The 18900-nt window shown below is 43.6% G+C and overlaps 1 pseudogene; it reads right to left on the reverse strand.

Annotated features, from left to right (window-relative positions):
• LOC129373375 (protein Jade-1-like) overlaps positions 1-18900 on the reverse strand; it is a 103753-nt pseudogene that overhangs the window by 12187 nt on the left and 72666 nt on the right.

An 18900-nucleotide genomic window follows, 5' to 3' on the forward strand; every position in this document is an offset into this window, starting at 1 on the left:
TCGCGGCGTGTGAAGCCATTGTGGCGCATTTCTTACCTGAGCTCATTAGTGCATTGAAAGTTGTTTTCCTCCTTCCTGCCTGAACTTCATTCCTTTTCCCTCCACAGTCTCTTTTCTTCCTCATTACCTTCCTTGCCCTCGCCATCCTCCTCTTCGCTGTATTTTTAAAACTCGTACTTTTCCACTTGCTGAAAGCGGATCAGAGGCCGATACGGACGCTGTCAGCTTGTCACCGGCGGCTCTGAGCTGGAATATAAATGTGGAGCGCTTTCTGAATAACAATAACACCTCCAGTCTGCGTCTGCACAAATTTAACAGGAGGCGAAAACATCCTGGGCTTAAAGGAGCAACTGCTCTCAAACGATTCATTGTGATTAATTGATCAATGAAATAATCGTCAACTAATTTAGTAATTAAACATCTTCATGCTCGTCTGTTTGACCAAAACTTCTCAAACGAAAAGTTTTAGTGTTTTTGGTTCCAATTCTGCTAAAAATTGAAATGAATAATTCCTATTAAGCACCTTTTGCTATCCAGTTAATAATTGGTTAATTAAATAAACAGATCAGCTGTATTGATAAGGTCTGAGTTTTTCATATGTTGAAGGATTTTTGGCTACAACTGTTCGCTAAAGAAACTACTGTCGCAATTTAGGCAATAAATGTTTTCTTGTTTAAAAAAGAAATTAAATTATTTGCATTTTTATTGCTAATTCTCCATATACACAAAGGTAAATTTTTTAGCTATTTAAAAGCTTTAAATAATGAAGTATTCAGCTCATTGTTTGGTATTTGATCTAAATGTTTTGTTCTTGTATCTGTGCTTTAAGTCGGAGCTGCAGAGACTTTTCTGCCTTGATAGCGACATGCTAACCGTTCAGAGCAAAACTCATGCAACCCCGACACGACAAGCATGGAGACAGACAGCAGGTCAAAGGTCAACTGTTCTGATTTAGGCAGGTGAGGAAACAAAAGATCAACTCGGAAACTGATTTTATAGACGTGTTGCATCTTGTAGAACCGTTAGCTAAATGAAACATGGAGATGTGAGGATTATTACATTAGTGCAGTGAATAACAGATTTATTATTCACTGCACTCAAGTAATAATAGCTACCACTGCTATTAGCTAAGCTAACTCAGTTTAGCTAATAGCTAACCCTGCTCTGCTGATGGTCTGTCAGACTTGGTGTTTAGGTCGCCTCTTCTGTTTTAACAGAACCGAAACACGGAATTCCACAGCACATCTACATGTTAAGATTGTCATAGTCAAGCTAGCATAACTGAGCTACTTTCCTCTCTCTCACTATTTCTTCTTGGTCTTCTCTAGTTGTCCTACTGTTGACCATTCACATCAAAGCATTACGTCTATTTTTCTTTTATATATCAGGTGAACATTTAAGACTTAGCAGCTAAAGCAATGTTAGCTTCTTGCTGCTGCTCTCCAGTGTTTTGCCAGTTGGTTTTCCTGCGTTATGCCCTGTACAATGGCTGCTGGACACGACAAGAGTTTAGTTGTTGACTCGTTATCCAGAAACCACTTGCTGTATTTCGGTTGGTTGTGCAGGAGGCTCCAGAAATGCTTTTCAAAGATGTACGGTTGTATAATTGTGTATCTGTTTATACCCACTTTAATGTGTGAGTGGATTGAAAGAGACAGACCCTAAAACAGCTCAGAAGAGGCAGAACTGATCATTTTCTGGAAAACATGTAAGTTTTGTACATTTGTGTTGCTGTAGATCGATCCTATCCTGCTCATCTCTAAGATTCCCATCCTGCTCTGGTTGGTGGAAACTCTGGTTTTATTGTAAACCCAAAATATTAGTTATGGTTTAATTTCATCGCTGAATACGGGATACTGATGCATTTATGTGAAACAACAAACCAGCTAAAGAATCGTCTTTTTTTTCTCCAAAATGAAACTGCAAAGAGGAAAATACAGACTAGGAAGGGAAATACAGACTAGGAAAGGAAATATAGACTAGGAAGGGAAATATAGACTAGGAAAGGAATATAGACTAGGAAGGGAAATATAGACTAGGAAGGGAAATATAGACTAGGAAGGGAAATATAGACTAGGAAGGGAAATATAGACTAGGAAGGGAAATACAGACTAGGAAAAGAAATATAGACTAGGAAGGGAAATATAGACTAGGAAGGGAAATATAGACTAGGAAGATGCTGCAAATGAGAGAAAATCACAGCAACAGATGGAGGAAAAAAATAATTAGAGGAAGGAGAGAAGAAAACAGGAGGGGAAAGATGGTGAGTTACACGACAAATCATTCTAGCAGACAAGCTCATTCTTCACTCTCTGCTGCTCTTTATCACAACACACACACACACACACACACACACACACACACACACACACACACACACACACACACACACACACACACACACACACACACACACACAGCTATTGGCTCTCATCTAACTCCTGTGGCAGTGTGAATAGATATGGCTGTTTGGTGCCAGCAGCTCCTGCTACCTGATGGCAGAAATCTGCTGAGTCAGCAGCTCTGGAAGAGTGTGTGTGTGTGTGTGTGTGTGTGCATGCGTGCGTGTGCATGTGTGTGTGTGTGTGCGCCTTTGGGACTGAGCTACTGAGCAACAAAGGGGGAAGTGAAAGTGTTTGTATTTGATCTAATTGAGCGTGGGGATGTGCGCCGCCCTCCTGGAGGACGCAGAGCGCCGCCCTCCTGGAGGACGCAGAGCGCCGCCCTCCTGGAGGAAGCAGAGCGCCGCCCTCCTGGAGGACGCAGAGCGCCGCCCTCCTGGAGGACGCAGAGCGCCGCCCTCCTGGAGGACGCAGAGCGCCGCCCTCCTGGAGGACGCAGAGCGCCGCCCTCCTGGAGGACGCAGAGCGCCGCCCTCCTGGAGGACGCAGAGCGCCGCCCTCCTGGAGGACGCAGAGCGCCGCCCTCCTGGAGGACGCAGAGCGCCGCCCTCCTGGAGGAAGCAGAGCGCCGCCTCCTGGAGGAAGCAGAGCGCCGCCCTCCTGGAGGAAGCAGAGCGCCGCCCTCCTGGAGGACGCAGAGCGCCGCCCTCCTGGAGGACGCAGAGCGCCGCCCTCCTGGAGGACGCAGAGCGCCGCCCTCCTGGAGGAAGCAGAGCGCCGCCCTCCTGGAGGACGCAGAGCGCCGCCCTCCTGGAGGAAGCAGAGCGCCGCCCTCCTGGAGGACGCAGAGCCGCCCTCCTGGAGGACGCAGAGCGCCGCCCTCCTGGAGGACGCAGAGCGCCGCCCTCCTGGAGGAAGCAGAGCGCCGCCCTCCTGGAGGTAGCAGAGCGCCGCCCTCCTGGAGGACGCAGAGCGCCGCAGACGAAACTTCACCATCTTTACCGTTTAGTGGGGTTACCATGACAACAAGCTTTCGCCCCTGGACGCGGCGGGTCGCGACTCTTCCAGCCAGAGGCTCCACATCATCTACATAACAGCCGCCATTCATCAGCCGCAGAAATGAAAATATGATAAAAACATATTTTACTTGAGGATGAAACGTAACTATGGTGAATTTTAAAGCGTCGTTCAGAAGCTGCTGACTGACGTCTCCTGTTCCCGCATGGAGCCTCGATGGAGCCAAATCAATCAAGTTCTTTTCATATCGCATTAGATTGGTTGTGACGCATCGTGAAGAGCTTCACCTCCAGGTCGTTCTCCGCCGCAACACGCAAACGTTGCCGTTCACTCAGAGCGCTAAAGCTGCTGCGCCGCGAGAAGGAGGCAGGAGCTGCAGGCTGAGACGGCAGATACAGGCGATCGGATTCGGTGATCGGCAACCAGATGCTGATCGATCGGACATTTTTCACAGAAATCAGCCGATCGCTCGGCGGCCGGCAGATCCATCGTCACACCTGTTATTTTCCATTTTTGTAAGTCTAAAGTGTTTTAATTTATTCCCAGTAATAAAAATACAAATAAATTTGGTGTTTTTAGCTAAATGTAGAGGACCAGTGGTCCAGCTGGACAGGCCACACAGAATCCAGCCAGGGGCCACAAATGGGCCCCTGATCTTTACAATCACATTGACTGTCAGTCCAGGTAAATAAAACTTGTTTAAGAAAGATAATGTATAGAAATGAAACAAAGTTCAGTGTCCTTCTGCTGTGGAAAATCATTTTATCTCACGAGGATAAACAATCATATTTTAATAATCGTGCTGTGGTTGTTTTACCTGCAGCCGTTTCCTCCTCCAGCAGCTGGATCTGCAGCTGGAAGATTTTCTCCTGCAGGTCGCAGAGCGTCAGCTTCATCTTCTCCCTCCGGGTCACCATGTAGCACAGGTTACGCACCTGGAGCACATTAAAGGCACAGTCACCCTTTTTCTACCACGCGTTTTTAAAAGTCTACAGTAGAAAAACAGTGAATTGGTAGAATTTTCTGCTTCACATCAATTCAAGGCAAAATGCAAGCAGCTTATCACTGCATACGTGAAATTTGATTCCTTGTGGTTTTTATTGGAAAAACAAACGGATGATGAAAAAGATTCAAGAAAATTAAAATCCATAAATACGACACAAAGTTTCAGCTTTTTATTTTCACCTTCAAGCAAAACATCCAGTGATTTTTATGGACTTGATGTCAACATTTCCTGTTTCTAAGCCAAGGACATAGAAAAAATGTACAACAATTTAATATTCTCTTAAAAGTGCAAGAATGTGGATCCACTTCCTAAATCCTTTTACTGTTTGATCAAAAATAGTTTTTCTTCCCTCATTATTGTGTTTATAAATCACAATAGGCTAAAAATAAACTGCAGAAGGTAATCACAACATAATTTACACATTTTAAGTGATTTCTTTAATATCAACCTTGAAGAAATAATTTAGCTTTTGCTGATATTATTAATCTGTCATTGTTCATTTCAAAACACATGTGGAAGATTTAGATTTTTAACAGTAATATTAGGAAACGAGTTGTGACCCTAAAAATGATTCAAGTCTAATAAACGTGGAAAATTCTCAGATTAATCAATTTTAAGAGAAAATCTGTATTTTTTAAAGTCAATATAATCCTTTTAAAGATATATAACTGATGTTGCTGATGCATAAATGAACAAGATGTCAAAGTACTAAAATAAATCAGTTTAAAAAGGTTAAAACCATTTGAAGCTCCTGTTCCTGGACTGGATCTCCTGGTTTTTCTGACTCAATCGATTGACTGAAATATTTTAGAGCATCACTAAATACAAGCAGCTTAAATATAGTTATGGTTGTTTGGTTATTTGTTTGGCACAGAGTGGATCAAACTGCAGTAAATGACATATTTAATATCAATCTGGCCAATATAAACTGGTTAGGAGGAAATGGCTTCATCGCTGATACGGATCAATCTTTGATCTTTGATCAGGTTCATCCGGTTGTTTTGTCCAAACAGCCGCAGGGTCACGCTCTATCTGCCGGTCCGGACGGATCGATCCACAGAAACACACTGCAGATAAAAATAGCTCCCAACTGGGACACAATGTGCAGAGCCTGGCTTTGATTAGGACACAGAGCGAGCGGCGATACGCAGAAACACAGCGAGAGGAAAGAAGAGAATCGGTTTGTTTTCATTCAGTTTGACAGAAACAAGCTAAGCTAAGCTAACCATGCTAACACAGCAGGAAATAAACGCTGTTTGAAAAACGAATCAAAACTCTGATCCATCAGCAGGATCATCACTTCAGACCCAGGATGAAAATATCACCAGCCACTGATTCACAGGTTGCATAGAAATGTTTTCCAAAAAATCATAAATTTGATTTTTACTCATATTTTACCAACAGGTTAAAAACAAACTTATTCTGATTATCAGACAAACTAAATGCAAACGCGCTTCTAACCGTTTGTTTCCACTTTTCCAAACCAGCTAATAAATCATTCATAGTAGAAAGTTTCTGTGTTGAGTAGAAATATAAGCAAAGAGTAACTAAATATATTTAAAGACAGAAAATTAAAAAGCCAAGAAAGATTTTCTGTCTTTCTGTCAGATGATTTGAGCCTCTTAGTTTCCAGCATATAATCTGCAAGAGTTACAAACAACCAGCATCGACACACACACACACACCTGTGTGTGCGTGCGTGTGTGTGAGTGTGTGTGTGTGTGTGCGTGCGTGTGTGTGTGTGCGTGTGTGTGAGTGTGTGTGTGTGTGTGTGTGTGTGTGTGCGTGTGTGTGTGTGTGCATGTGTGTGAGTGTGTGTGCGTGTGAGTGTGTGCGTGTGTGTGTGTGCGTGTGTGTGTGTGTGTGTGCGTGTGTGTGTGTGGTGTGTGTGTGCGTGTGTGTGTGTGTGTGTGTGTGTGTGTGTGAGAGAGAGAGAGAAATAGAGAGAGAGGGAGAACATTCGGGTTTAAACACATTAAAGGTTTTCATTTTGGAGCAAAACAAATATTTGAAGCCCCAGTAATGAGGGAAACGATACATGGAGACAAGAGGCCGAAGCTGAACATCTGCTCTCTGATTGGTGGGCCATGTTGCCATGGATCCCCCAGGTGGGCGGGGCTAAGGCGACAGCAGCAGGAGCTAATAAATCATGTAGTTTGTGTGTGTTTGTGCGTAAGTGATAGACTTTGGAGTGTGGGCTCGATTATCTGTGTGTTTCTGAACATCAGCTTCATGAAGCTTCAGTCGACCGAATCCTTCGCTGCTCTGACCCACTTTCCACGTTTCCTCCCTCGCTGCCTCTTCTCCATCCTTTCTTCCTCTCCTTCAGTCCACTTCTCCTCCCTTCCTCTCTCCCTAAAGCCCTCCTTTATTTTCTACATGCCCTTCATCCTTTTTCATGCTTATGTCTCTTATATTAGGGCCAAATGCTTATTTTAATTTGCATTACTCTGATTTTGCTGCTCAGCTTCAGGTCAGATTAAAAACTCCCACTGCTGCTGATTAAAGGCAAACCTGATTACACTCATCCTGATCAAATAGAAACACTGAAGCTGACCAAATTTGTCATAAACTGAAACTGTATCTCATAAAGAAACAGGGATAAATATTAATAGCAGTGACATTTAGCTGTGGTGTCATTGAAACCAGTGTTGGTTTGGTGGATGTTGAGTCTGTTACTAATCAGCTGCTTCGACCCAATCTCCATTTGTTTATCTGTTTATTTAAAATCCTTATTTATCCACCACAATACGCCCAAGAGAATGAGAAATTATTAGCAGTTCTGCATTGTATTGTAATTATGCATCAATCTGGAAACTTTGGTGTTTCCAAAAACACACAGATGATCAAACGATTCCCAGAGCTGCATGTCGTCTCAACAGCATGATGAGAGCTTTTAATGTAGAAATGACAACAATAAATCTAATTACAAACAATTTAGTGTATAACAACTGCGATGAGGTTGTGATGTGGACTAAATGCTAATCAGTTTATTCATGTGAAACACTCAGCTCCGTGTCGACCGGATCAACCTCTAAATCCAACATGGCTGCTTATCCGATCTGAATGTCTCAATAGAAAACATGTTGCTGCCTGTCAGAGGCACATGATCAGCATCAGGTTTAGTATTACAGAGCATTAATACTCACATTTTACCATAGATTTCCAGCCAAAGGCTGTGAGATTTCATCTGTTAGCGCTTCGCCAGGCTGGTTCTGGATCTGGGTGATACTGGGCCAATTACAGATCAATAATCCTGATCCTGAGCTGCCGACTTCCTCACAGTGGTGTGTGTGTTGTTTGTGCGTGTGTGTGTGTGTGTGGGTGCGTGTGTGTGTGCGTGTGTGTGGGTGTGTGTGTGTGTGTGTGGGTGCGGGTGTGTGTGTGTGTGTGTGGGTGCGTGTGTGGGGGTGTGTTGTGTGTGTGCGTGTGTGTGTGGGTGTGGTGTGTGTGTGTGTGTGGGTGTGTGTGTGTGGGTGCGGGTGTGTGTGTGTGTGTGGGTGCGTGTGTGTGTGCGTGTGCGTGTGTGTGTGTGTGTGTGGGTGCGGGTGTGTGTGTGTGTGTGTGGGTGCGTGTGTGTGTGCGTGTGTGTGGGTGCGGGTGTGTGTGTGTGCGTGTGTGTGTGTGTGCGTGTGTGTGTGTGTGGGTGGGTGCGGGTGTGTGTGTGCGTGTGTGTGTGGGTGGGTGCGTGTGTGTGGGGGGTGCGGGTGTGTGTGTGTGCGTGTGTGTGGGTGTGTGTGTGTGTGTGTGGGTGCGGGTGTGTGTGTGTGGGTGCGTGTGTGTGTGTGTGTGGGTGCGGGTGTGTGTGTGTGGGTGCGGGTGTGTGTGTGTGTGGTGTGTGTGTGTGTGTGTGTGTGTGTGTGGGTGCGGGTGTGTGTGTGGTGCGTGTGTGTGTGTGTGTGTGTGGGTGCGTGTGTGTGGGTGCGGGTGTGTGTGCGTGTGTGTGTGTGTGTGTGGTGTGCGGGTGTGTGTGTGTGTGCGTGTGTGTGTGTGGGTGCGGGTGTGTGTGCACGCACACACAGGTGTGTTTTATCGAAGCTCTCTGCCATGTTGCCTGTTGGATCACAGCAGATTAGCTTCTATCTGCACTGACTGATGTTTTAAAACCAACAGAAACAGAAAAAGCTGCGTTCAGAGCTGCAGTCGAGTCTGTTGGTGGAAAACTTTGCAGTTCTGAAATAAATCATTTTGCATTATCAAATGACTTATTCTTGCATTTTGTCACTATGGACACATTTCATATTAATGCTTACAAACGGAAATTTCCCGTATGCAAAGAAGCTGCAGTGCAAAAAGATGATTCTGGATAATTTAGTGAAGCAAAGGGAAAAATTACGCCGCGACACACAGACTTGTTGCCATGCCAACTGACTGCTGATACTTCAGGAATCAACACCAAAAAACGTTTGTTAAAGAACAGAACATTCACCGGGTTACAGTTTATGTTTTCTAAATGTTTATTTTGCAATTATTAATAAGTTACTGCTGTGGTACATTAGCGAATGCTGCTATTAGCTAAGCTATATTAGCTGAGCTAAATTAGCTAGCTGGCCATAATGAGATCAGCTAGTGAGAAATATAAGTGAGATTAATTGCACATGACACAGGGAGCCTTTGGAGCTGAGGGGCATCGGCAGTCGGAGGATTTGACTGGACCACATCGACCTCATAGCTACGGAACGGCCCCAGCTTTGCTGCCAGAGCTACAGGAGAGTTATTTCAATAACACACTGCATCCCACCAGCATCACGACAGCAAACAGGATTCCAACATGCTACTGACCAAACCATGCTCTGCATGTCCCACCACACTGCAAGCACGTCTACAGCCTTGAACCTGATATCTGGCGGTAAATGATGACCTGACATGGAAACGCTGATGGTGTTTTGACCTCTACAGAGAATTTTACAGAAACAAAAAAGAGCCTGTTGAACTCCTCTAAGGACAGTAAGACTTGATTCATTAACTTCTTTCCTTTTAATAACTTCTTCACCAAAATAAATCAGGCGCAGATAAAGCGTGTGCACGCGCTGCATGAACACTCAGACATCCTGCTGAAGGAATCCAGAGAGGAAGTCTGGATTCCTGCCAACACAATAAACTCTGCATAAACCCGGTGACACAAACACTCCTCTCCTCGCCCCTTTCATTCCTAAATCACACATGCTTTTATGCAATTTTCTTTTTTCAATGTGAACTAATCCGCTTGCTGCTTTCGAATTAATTTCCTTCCTTCTCCTCCGTTGCCGTCTTTCAGCTGCCTGACTGTATTTTTCCTCGTGCCTCTCTCACCTGTCTTCCTCCTCTCTTCCCTCCTGTTTTAAAGTCTTCATGCTCAGACCGTGTCGAGATGCAGGCATTCGCACAGACTCATTAAAATGCAGAGAAAGTGTGTGGAGACACGACTCCACATCTAATAGTAAATATTTAAAGATCGAATCCCAGTGATGAAAACCTCATTACTCCTAAGAACTCATCCTCATTGGACCGAGGTTGTACTGGGCCAACCCTTTCATGTCTGCAAACAAAACAGGATTTGTGGAAGGATTAAATTGTCTCCAAAAAGCTCACTTGACAATGAAACCAGACGGCGTGGATTGGCTGCCTGCATGCAGAACGCGTAAACCCTGACAGGATTAAAGAAGAGGCTTGTATGAGCATCTGGAAGGTTCCAGACTCGCTGCTTCACAGAACCGTTTGTTGTGCAAGACGAGAACAAAATCCTTTCTCTGCAATCAGGTGAGGTTTGCACAAAACTCCTCCACACTGTAATCTGAATTTCAATAAGGAGACTTAATATTAAGTACACTAATAATGAAGTTACCCTTTTATTTCTCTTAAAACCTGGGCTGCATTTTCTGAAAGTGATTAGTAAGGAAAATAATAAGTGGAGCTGCTGAACATCTGAAACCAGATGCTTCCATTTGCTAAATCCCAGAATAATACGAGAGATTTTATTAAAACTTTGAAGATTACTACAGCGTTCCGTTATTAGGGAAAACCCGGATGACGCCGACGCTTTGAAGCTTCTGGTTCATTCACAACGCTTGAGTCAAATGGAGACACATGTGGACGTTTTAAGGAAACATGTCAGAACAAATGAGGAAAAAATACCAAAAGATGAACAAAGTTCCTCCCAAATGCCTGAAGGTTCATCTCAGACAATTATAAAAAATCGTGTTTTGTCCCGGAGAGCTAGCTGAAGCTAACTGGTGCCATATAGATCCGGCCCGGCTTCTGCTGGACGCCATAAAACAGCTCGCTAACAATGACTAGCTTTGGTTTTAGCTGTTAGGTTGTGAACATAACGCGCTAAATCTTAAATGTACGCCTGATATATGAAAGAAAGATGGATGCAGAGCTTTGCTACTAACAGCAAAAAGTTTGATTAAAATCTTAGAAATGAGAGGGAGATAGCTCAATTATGCTAGCTTGACTATGACAATGTTAACATGTAGATGTCACTGGCTGAAACCCTCACAGTTCGGACAACGATTAAACGCTGCACTTATAACGTTCAATAAAAACTGAGAGTGGAAATTGATTCTGATCCCGAATTTCACCAAACGGCAACAATTTGATGGGTCTATTGATCTGGCAGGAAACTTCTTGGAGAAAGGGAGGCAATAAATCAATAACAATAAATATGATCAATATCAGTGAACAGAATATTTAACTGCACAGCATTCTGGGAGATGTAGGCAGAGGAAAGGCCTTTGCCGCTCAGCAAGCTAAGCTAACTGCAGCCTGCAGTGACCCAAGTCAGATAAATGTTGTGCAGTGTGAAGGGAAACGAGCTGACAGCGCCCCGCATGTCCAGTAGAGGGCGCATGTGGGCACATTTGAATGGGATACATATGGAATGCCCAAGCTGCCCGGGTCGCATCCGAAAACAATCGGACCGGTTCTGTTCACTGTCATGGAAGATCCGGGTCACGTTACGGCAAGCAAACGGTCACTTCAGCCTGCAGCGCAAACGCAGCGCGACTCACTCACTCTTTGTTACCTAGCAACAACCGGGTGGGCAACAGGTGGTTGCCTAGCAACCACCTGCTGAGTACCGTTACATTAAAACCTTTCATCTGCCACCCCCAGTGGCTAAGCTAACTAGCATTAGCATTCTGCTGTGCTAGCTGCAAGAGGGTAGGGAGACGAGGGAGAGTGATTGACAGCGCTAAGACCCGCCTCCTGCCTCTGATTGGTTGTTTCTGGGAGATTCATTTTTGATTTCTTTCATAAACTTTTACAACATGGTGACAGCTCCAAAAAGTTACAAACTGGTCAGTAAATGGTTAATAAACAGAAACGCATCAAAACAATAAAATCCAAAACAGATCAACTTGAAGTTGCAACTTTAGAGCAACGTAATGATATTTTGCTAGACGTATTTATGTCACACATATCAGTTTCCATGCATGATTATTGTATGGCAGGCCATCTGTGCCGAACATGTGTGTGTATTAGCTTCTGTGTGTGTGTGTGTGTATTAGTTTCTGTGTGTGTGTGTTTGTGTGTGTATTAGCTTTTGTGTGTGTGTGTGTGTATTAGCTTCTGTGTGTGTGTGTGTGTGTATTAGTTTCTGTGTGTGTGTTTGTGTGTGTATTAGTTTCTGTGTGTGTGTGTATTAGCTTCTGTGTGTGTGTGTTTGTGTGTGTATTAGCTTCTGTGTGTGTGTGTATTAGCTTCTGTGTGTGTGTGTGTGTGTGTATTAGCTTTTGTGTGTGTGTGTGTGTGTATTAGCTTCTGTGTGTGTGTATTACTTTCTGTGTGTGTGTGTATTACTTTCTGTGTGTGTGTGTGTATTACTTTCTGTGTGTGTATTTGTGTGTGTATTAGCTTCTGTGTGTGTGTTAGCTTCTGTGTGTGTGTTAGTTTCTGTGTGTGTTCGTTCTGTGTGTGTTAGTTTCTTTGTGTGTGTATTACTTTCTGTGTGTGTGTATTACTTTCTGTGTGTGTGTGTGTGTATTACTTTCTGTGTGTGTGTGTGTGTATTACTTTCTGTGTGTGTGTGTGTATTACTTTCTGTGTGTGTGTGTGTATTACTTTCTGTGTGTGTGTGTGTGTATTACTTTCTGTGTGTGTGTGTGTGTGTATTACTTTCTGTGTGTGTGTGTGTGTATTACTTTCTGTGTGTGTGTGTGTATTACTTTCTGTGTGTGTGTGTGTGTGTGTATTACTTTCTGTGTGTGTGTGTGTATGTGTGTGTGTTAGTTTCTGTGTGTGTTAGTTTCTTTGTGTGTGTATTACTTTCTGTGTGTGTTACTTTCTGTGTGTGTGTGTGTTCATGTTGCTCCTATTGTCTTTTCAAAGTGATGTAAATTCAAGGTTTAACTTCCAGTGAATTATTTATCTCTGCAGCAGCCTTGGCACCTGCACCGGCCAAGGGTCTGAAAATATGTACCACACACACACACACACACACACACACACACACACACACACACACACACACACACACACACACACACACACACACACACACACGCATTCCTGTTTGCACGCACACACAGTACAAGACACAGCCGTACAGAATTATAGAGCCGGAGCAGCTATAAATATTTATGCCTCTCCTGCCTCATATTTATTTCATATCAGAGGGGCAGCAGGATTGCAAGGGGGGTTAGTGGGACATGAAAGAATCCTGAAGTATTCTGTTTAACAAATTCAGATTTGAAGAAGAAGTTGGTGAAATGGACCGCAGAGTGATGTGAGACTGAGCTGGAGAACGAGCGGCGGCGCAGCTGCGGCGGCGCTGCTGCAGCTGCGGCGCCAAGCGGATCGGCCGTCCAGCTCCGTCTGGATGAAATGAGGGCCGCTTTGCCCTTTCACACAAACACAGGCTGGTGGGAAGGAAATGTCAGAAAATATCACCGTGACTCAGAATACAAGAAGAAAAGGAGACAGAAGCTTTTCTGAAGGATGACGACTCTATAGAGGAACCTCCTGAAATCCTGCAGGATCAGGAAAACTGGATCCGTTTGGTACCAACTGGTTGCATCCACTGCTGTCACTTTACATTCACACACATTTACTTTCAGTGCATTTTTACTACGCTGTACTTTTTGCTTCTACATGAGTAATTGTCTGTATTTTATTTTGTGTAACATTTTAACCAGAAATCCTTCAAACTCAAACCTTAAAGTTCAGAAGATTTTCATTGAGAAACTGATTCTGATGACGTATTTTTAATTATTAAATGATTCATTTGATCAGTTACTCAGTGGATCGGTATCATTTATTTCGCTGGACGGTTCAAACGTCACCTGGTTCTGATCCAGTTTTTCATTTTTAAAAGATGGAGAAATTCACTCAAAGGATAAAAACATAAGGCTTTACAAACAATAACTTACAGGCGTCTGATGGTCAAAGTGGGCGGAGCCACGAGACTATTAGGGGCGTGGTCAAATGCTAAGATGAGAGGATGAGGGCCAACTGTGAACATAAACACTAAATCTTTAACGTACACCTGACCAATAAAAGAACCACAAGCTCAGGAAACGTTTTAATTGGAAAGAACTAGCGAGTGACAGGAAGTAGCTCAGTAATGCTAGCTTGACTTTGACAGCCTGAACATGTAGATGTGCTGCAGAATTCAGTGTTTCAGTTCAATTTGAAAAGGCGACACGGCTTTTTGCCCTCTAGTGCTGCGAGAACTTTCCAGATGTAAATGAATAATAATGATATATGAACTCCATCTCACAAAACCAAGTTTGCTCTATGAGCCAGATCTCCTCTGTTCTCCGAGTGGCATAATTAGGCGTTTGTGATCTGTCCTTGTAACCTGAAGGCAGCTCTGTGACCTTGTGGCACAGCAATATCAAAGGCGAGAGCCAAAGGATCAGCGCTCCGTGCATTTTGTGGCCTCAGGGTTCGGTTCCACCAGCATTGAAGAGCAGAGGTTCTCAACAGGCGGCGCCCGGCAGAGCAAACGGAGCTGCAGGCTAATCGAAGCAGCAAAGCCTGTTCTCACCTTCAGCTCTCGCAGGCCGAGGCAGCGAGACGAGAAAGCAGATCAAAGACGGCAGAACAGGAGCGTTCTCGCTTCTCCAGTAATATTTTGAAGTCAGGTGAAGTTTAATCATTTAAACTGCAGATTGACTTCTACAAAGAAGCAGGCTGAGGCCTGCAGGTGAGACCTGGAGTTCAGGAACACTTCAAACAGCTTCGTCTTGTTTTTACTTCAATTAAACATACGGAGTTTTGCATAAATGTTCGTTTTCACATTTTGTTTCATGTAACGTCTGAAACCGTTTAGCTCTCAGTCCGACGACATAAAACTTTTCTAGAGCCACAAACGCTGCAAGACTTCTAGAAAAATAACTCAACTTGTAATGTTTAATTTGTATCTAAACTTCTTCTGAAAACGGCACAAGTGCTTAAAAAAGTTTCTTGGTGTCTGGAAAATGAGCAGTTTCAAAAAGACTGTGCTGTTACCCAGCAACCCCAGCTGACCTTCAGCATCTGGTCAGCTGTTTTTCCCTCTGTACAATGGCTGCTGAAAGAGTTTTGTTCTCGACTCGCCATCCAGAAACCACTTGCTGCAGTCCGGTTGGTTGTGCAGCAGGCTCGTCTAATGCTTTTCAGCGATGTACAGTTGTGTTGTTGTACATCTGTTTGCAGCCATTTTCGTGAGTGTAAACACTGAGTTGGGGGCGTGGCCAGCAGCAGCTTGTTAGTTTGATTTAAAGCGACAGAGACCCTAAAACCGCTCAGACTGAAAGGAAGGAACATGTTTACAGCCAAAGTTTTTTTTTTTTAATCTGAAATCCAGAATGTATAAATTTACTGCTCTGTCAGCAAACTGCATGCATTCAGTCTGTAGCCTCTAGTTAACACTTAAATGATGACTAAATTAGTGGACTAATTGTGATTAGACCGATTAATCGTTCAGCCCGAGCGTCTCGAAGCCAGGCATCTGTGAACAGCTTCTTGTTGGTCTCCTGGCAAAATGTGAAAAGGATTTGGAGCAAAGCATTTATCTGGACATTATTTAGTGCTTTACAGATTCAGGACTTTATAAATCGGCGTCAGAGCTTCAGCGTTTGGGGAAGTTCCAGCAAGGTACCGCTTTATTTGCAGAGACGAAGCAGTCGCTGTTCCGCCGGAGGATTTTTCAGCTCTATATATCTTGTACTGCAATAATCCTGAGGTTTTCCAACATGTGGGGAGAATCTCTGGAGAATCCACCTGCAGACATGAACATTTGCTCCACTCCTGCGGCGGAGAGGCTGTGAGCTTTCACTGTACGAGAGCAAGTTTATTTAGAAAACAGCTGATTATGCAGAGCACAGACTGCGTCCCTCAGGATGTCACATGACTTCGCCTCACATCTGGAGAGAATCTGATCCGACTTCCGGTCAGTCCTGAGCGAACGACAGAGACCTGGACGGCTGCTGAAACCATCAGTCCGCCTGTTGAATGTCGAGACACAGGAGTCGAAAAGAACAACTGGTCTTGGACTTGTGAGAGCAACTCGAAGCATCATGGAAAGGAGTAGCAGCCGTAAGAGGACGGCCTGCGAGCCGGGCTGAATCCGCTCCAACAGGCTGCGCCCGTCTGGGCCGCGGTGACGACCGGCTCCTCAGCTGCGCTGCGTGGAAGAACCGCAGCCGGCGGAGATCATCTGGTTCACACCGCGGGTTTAAAGCTGAGCCGGCATTTAGGTGAAGCGTCAGTGTGTGGCGGATCCAAACCGCCGTCCTCTTTCTGACCCCGGCTCGCGTTGCGTAACAGCAGAAACGGTCCGATGCCAGGCGAGCGGCCGGGCGAGCGTACAACCACCGGGTCGACGGGTTTGCTCCAGCACGCACGGAAAAAACCGGCAAAGATGATCCGAATGACAAATCCTGACGGTTCTTAGAGCCAGCTGGCAAAGACAGAGAAACTCTAACTTCTGGTGCATTTTATTCTTGGAATGAATTCATGGCTCCTTAAAAAGCGACTCTCCACTGCTCCTTTTGTTCCTACATTCACTGCAGAAACACTCAATATTACCAGACATGTTTCACTTCCTACAACAAATAACTTAGTTCACTTGATGTAAGACAAAACTAACTTACAGTAACGTTTCAGCAACAGGCAGGAGCCGCTTTTCAGTCAATAATAATCTAATGTCTATTAGATTATTACAGATTATTTCATTTATAACGAGGCCTTTTCCTGTGTAAATTAAACAACTGGAACTTTGTCACCAAAATTAAGGAATTATTGACGGACGACATTCAGTCGTTTCAAACCTTGTTCCTGAGCAAAACGTGAAACCAGGAATGCCAAGATAAATGTTGCAAAACTGTCCCAGAAGTTTCTGCAATAAATGATGATATTGTTGTTTTGAGACAATTTTCCAGTAAAATAATAATAATTCTCAAAGATCAACAAACTCTAAATTCTAATGAATATTCAACACTGAAACCAGAAGACATTTTAAATATGCAAAATAAATAAAACAACAAATAAAAATGAACTGAACAGAATAATCCTTCAGTGAAAGGCTGGTTGAGTCCAGACTGAAACCTGGAGTTTTCTGCAAATAGAAACTATTGAGCTGGTTTTCATTTATCATTTGATTAACTGAAATATTGATTATTGATAAAAATAAATAAACTTTTCAGAACCCGACAGGAATCAGTGGAAGTTCACTAATCCTGACTAACTGTTCGACAAAGTAGGAAAATGTTTTATTTCTGGTCCTTTTGGCTCCCAGATGTATTTTAATGAACTTTATCTCCTGTTTTTCCACCTCCAGCTTGAACAAGCTGAAGTTTTCCAGACGGTCTCGCTTGGCCTCCAGACTTCTTCTCTGTTCTCTTCGAACAGAAGCACCAGGGGAGTTTAGTGGAAAGCAAACAAGCTGTGAAATTGTAACCTGCTGCCAAGGCTGCAGCAGCTTTCTTCCCTCTGAACACGGCGTACCAACAGAGATTACCTGCTGCTTCCAAACAGCCATCTTACAGCTTAACGCATATTTTCTTCCTCTGTCTCACTGGATTCCTTAATTACCTCTTTTATACTTCATAACAGCGTTTTTCCTCTGGTTTTACCGTTTCTTAGACGTCAAAATAGGAAAAAGGGAGTTGAGAAAAACCTGATTATCTGAAACAATTTTACGTTTCATCTCATGCCGGGTCCAGTTTGATGAAAAGTATTTATTGAAAAAGAGCAGAGGGGCGGACACAGAGCGGTACCGGTATATCGGTGCCGGTATCAGTATCTCGGTACCAGTATTGGTATCGGTACCAGTATAGGTACCGGTATATTGGTACCGGCATATCGGTACTGGTATACCGGTACCAGTATCTGTATCGGTATATCGGTACCAGTATCGGTACCTCGCCCGGCGAGGGAAAGGAGAGTCGGCCATTAGGGTTCAGGCGAGCTCACAAAGGTGAATTAGCAGCTAGTTACTGATCAACTGAACCCAATGGAGAGACAATGAAATGTAAGACCTGTGATTTTAAGGCCAATTTAAACTGAATTTAATACAATTGTGTTAATTTAAGTGCTTTTTAAGGATGTCTGGGTTAGCAACAGGAGATATCCAGTGACAATGATGCAGCTCTATTTGCACATGATAGACATGGAGAAGCTAGCTAGTTAGCAAGGTGTATTAGCGGTTAGTTAGCGGTAGCCTCAACAGCCTGGAATCACAGAACGCAATAACAATGCAAATCAAACTTTTGCATGACAGAAAAACTAAATATATAAGATTAAAGTTAGCATGAGAAAATATAAGACACGTATTTAAGGTCAACTCACATTTTTAAAATGAATTTAAGGCGTTTTAAGACCTGCACCACATATAATCTAAATCAGTGCAAAATGTTGGTTCTCTGTAAAAATGCAATAAACGACAGCAATAAGTGTATTTGTGAGAAACTTTCAATGTGATTCTCAAAGTGAATACTGTAGCTTCACTTTAGCTCCACCAACCTGGAAATGGAGCAAAAACGTATTGAAGGTATTGACTGTATTTATTGCCCTCTCTGACTTCATACAAACACAAGTTAGATTTTCATTATTCCTGCATTCACTGCAAAATTAAACCTCAGTCAATAAACCTCTTGGCTGGTTATTACATACCTCTCAGGATATAACACATTTTCTTCCCAGTCCAACAAAACACATCAAAGCTGATGTTTAATATTCTCACGCTGGTCTTCAGTATTTGACACGTTTGGCTCTGATTTGCTGCTTTGGGCTGAATTGTTCTGACACCAAGTGAACCATCGTTCTGTTGGAGGAAAACCATCGTCTTTGGAAAGTCATTTCATTGTTTTGCTCAGAATTTGTCTACAAATATCTACAGTATGAGACCCAAGGTGTTCATGTTCCTTTAGAAATTAGTAATCTAAAAGTAATTTAAACACCAAAAGTTGAAACTTTTACATGTTTATGCTTTGGGTGAGTGCGGCGCAGCAAACGGAAAAATGATACAGAAAACCTGTTTAAATTCATCTCTAAACCGCTAGCATGCTACACACAGACTGGTTGCCATGCCAATCGACAACAACACATTTTTACGCTTCAGGCTTCAAC

This window comes from Poeciliopsis prolifica, unplaced genomic scaffold (assembly GCF_027474105.1).
Source record: "Poeciliopsis prolifica strain line A6 unplaced genomic scaffold, Auburn_PproV2 SCAFFOLD033, whole genome shotgun sequence".
In the NCBI taxonomy this organism is placed as follows: domain Eukaryota; kingdom Metazoa; phylum Chordata; class Actinopteri; order Cyprinodontiformes; family Poeciliidae; genus Poeciliopsis; species Poeciliopsis prolifica.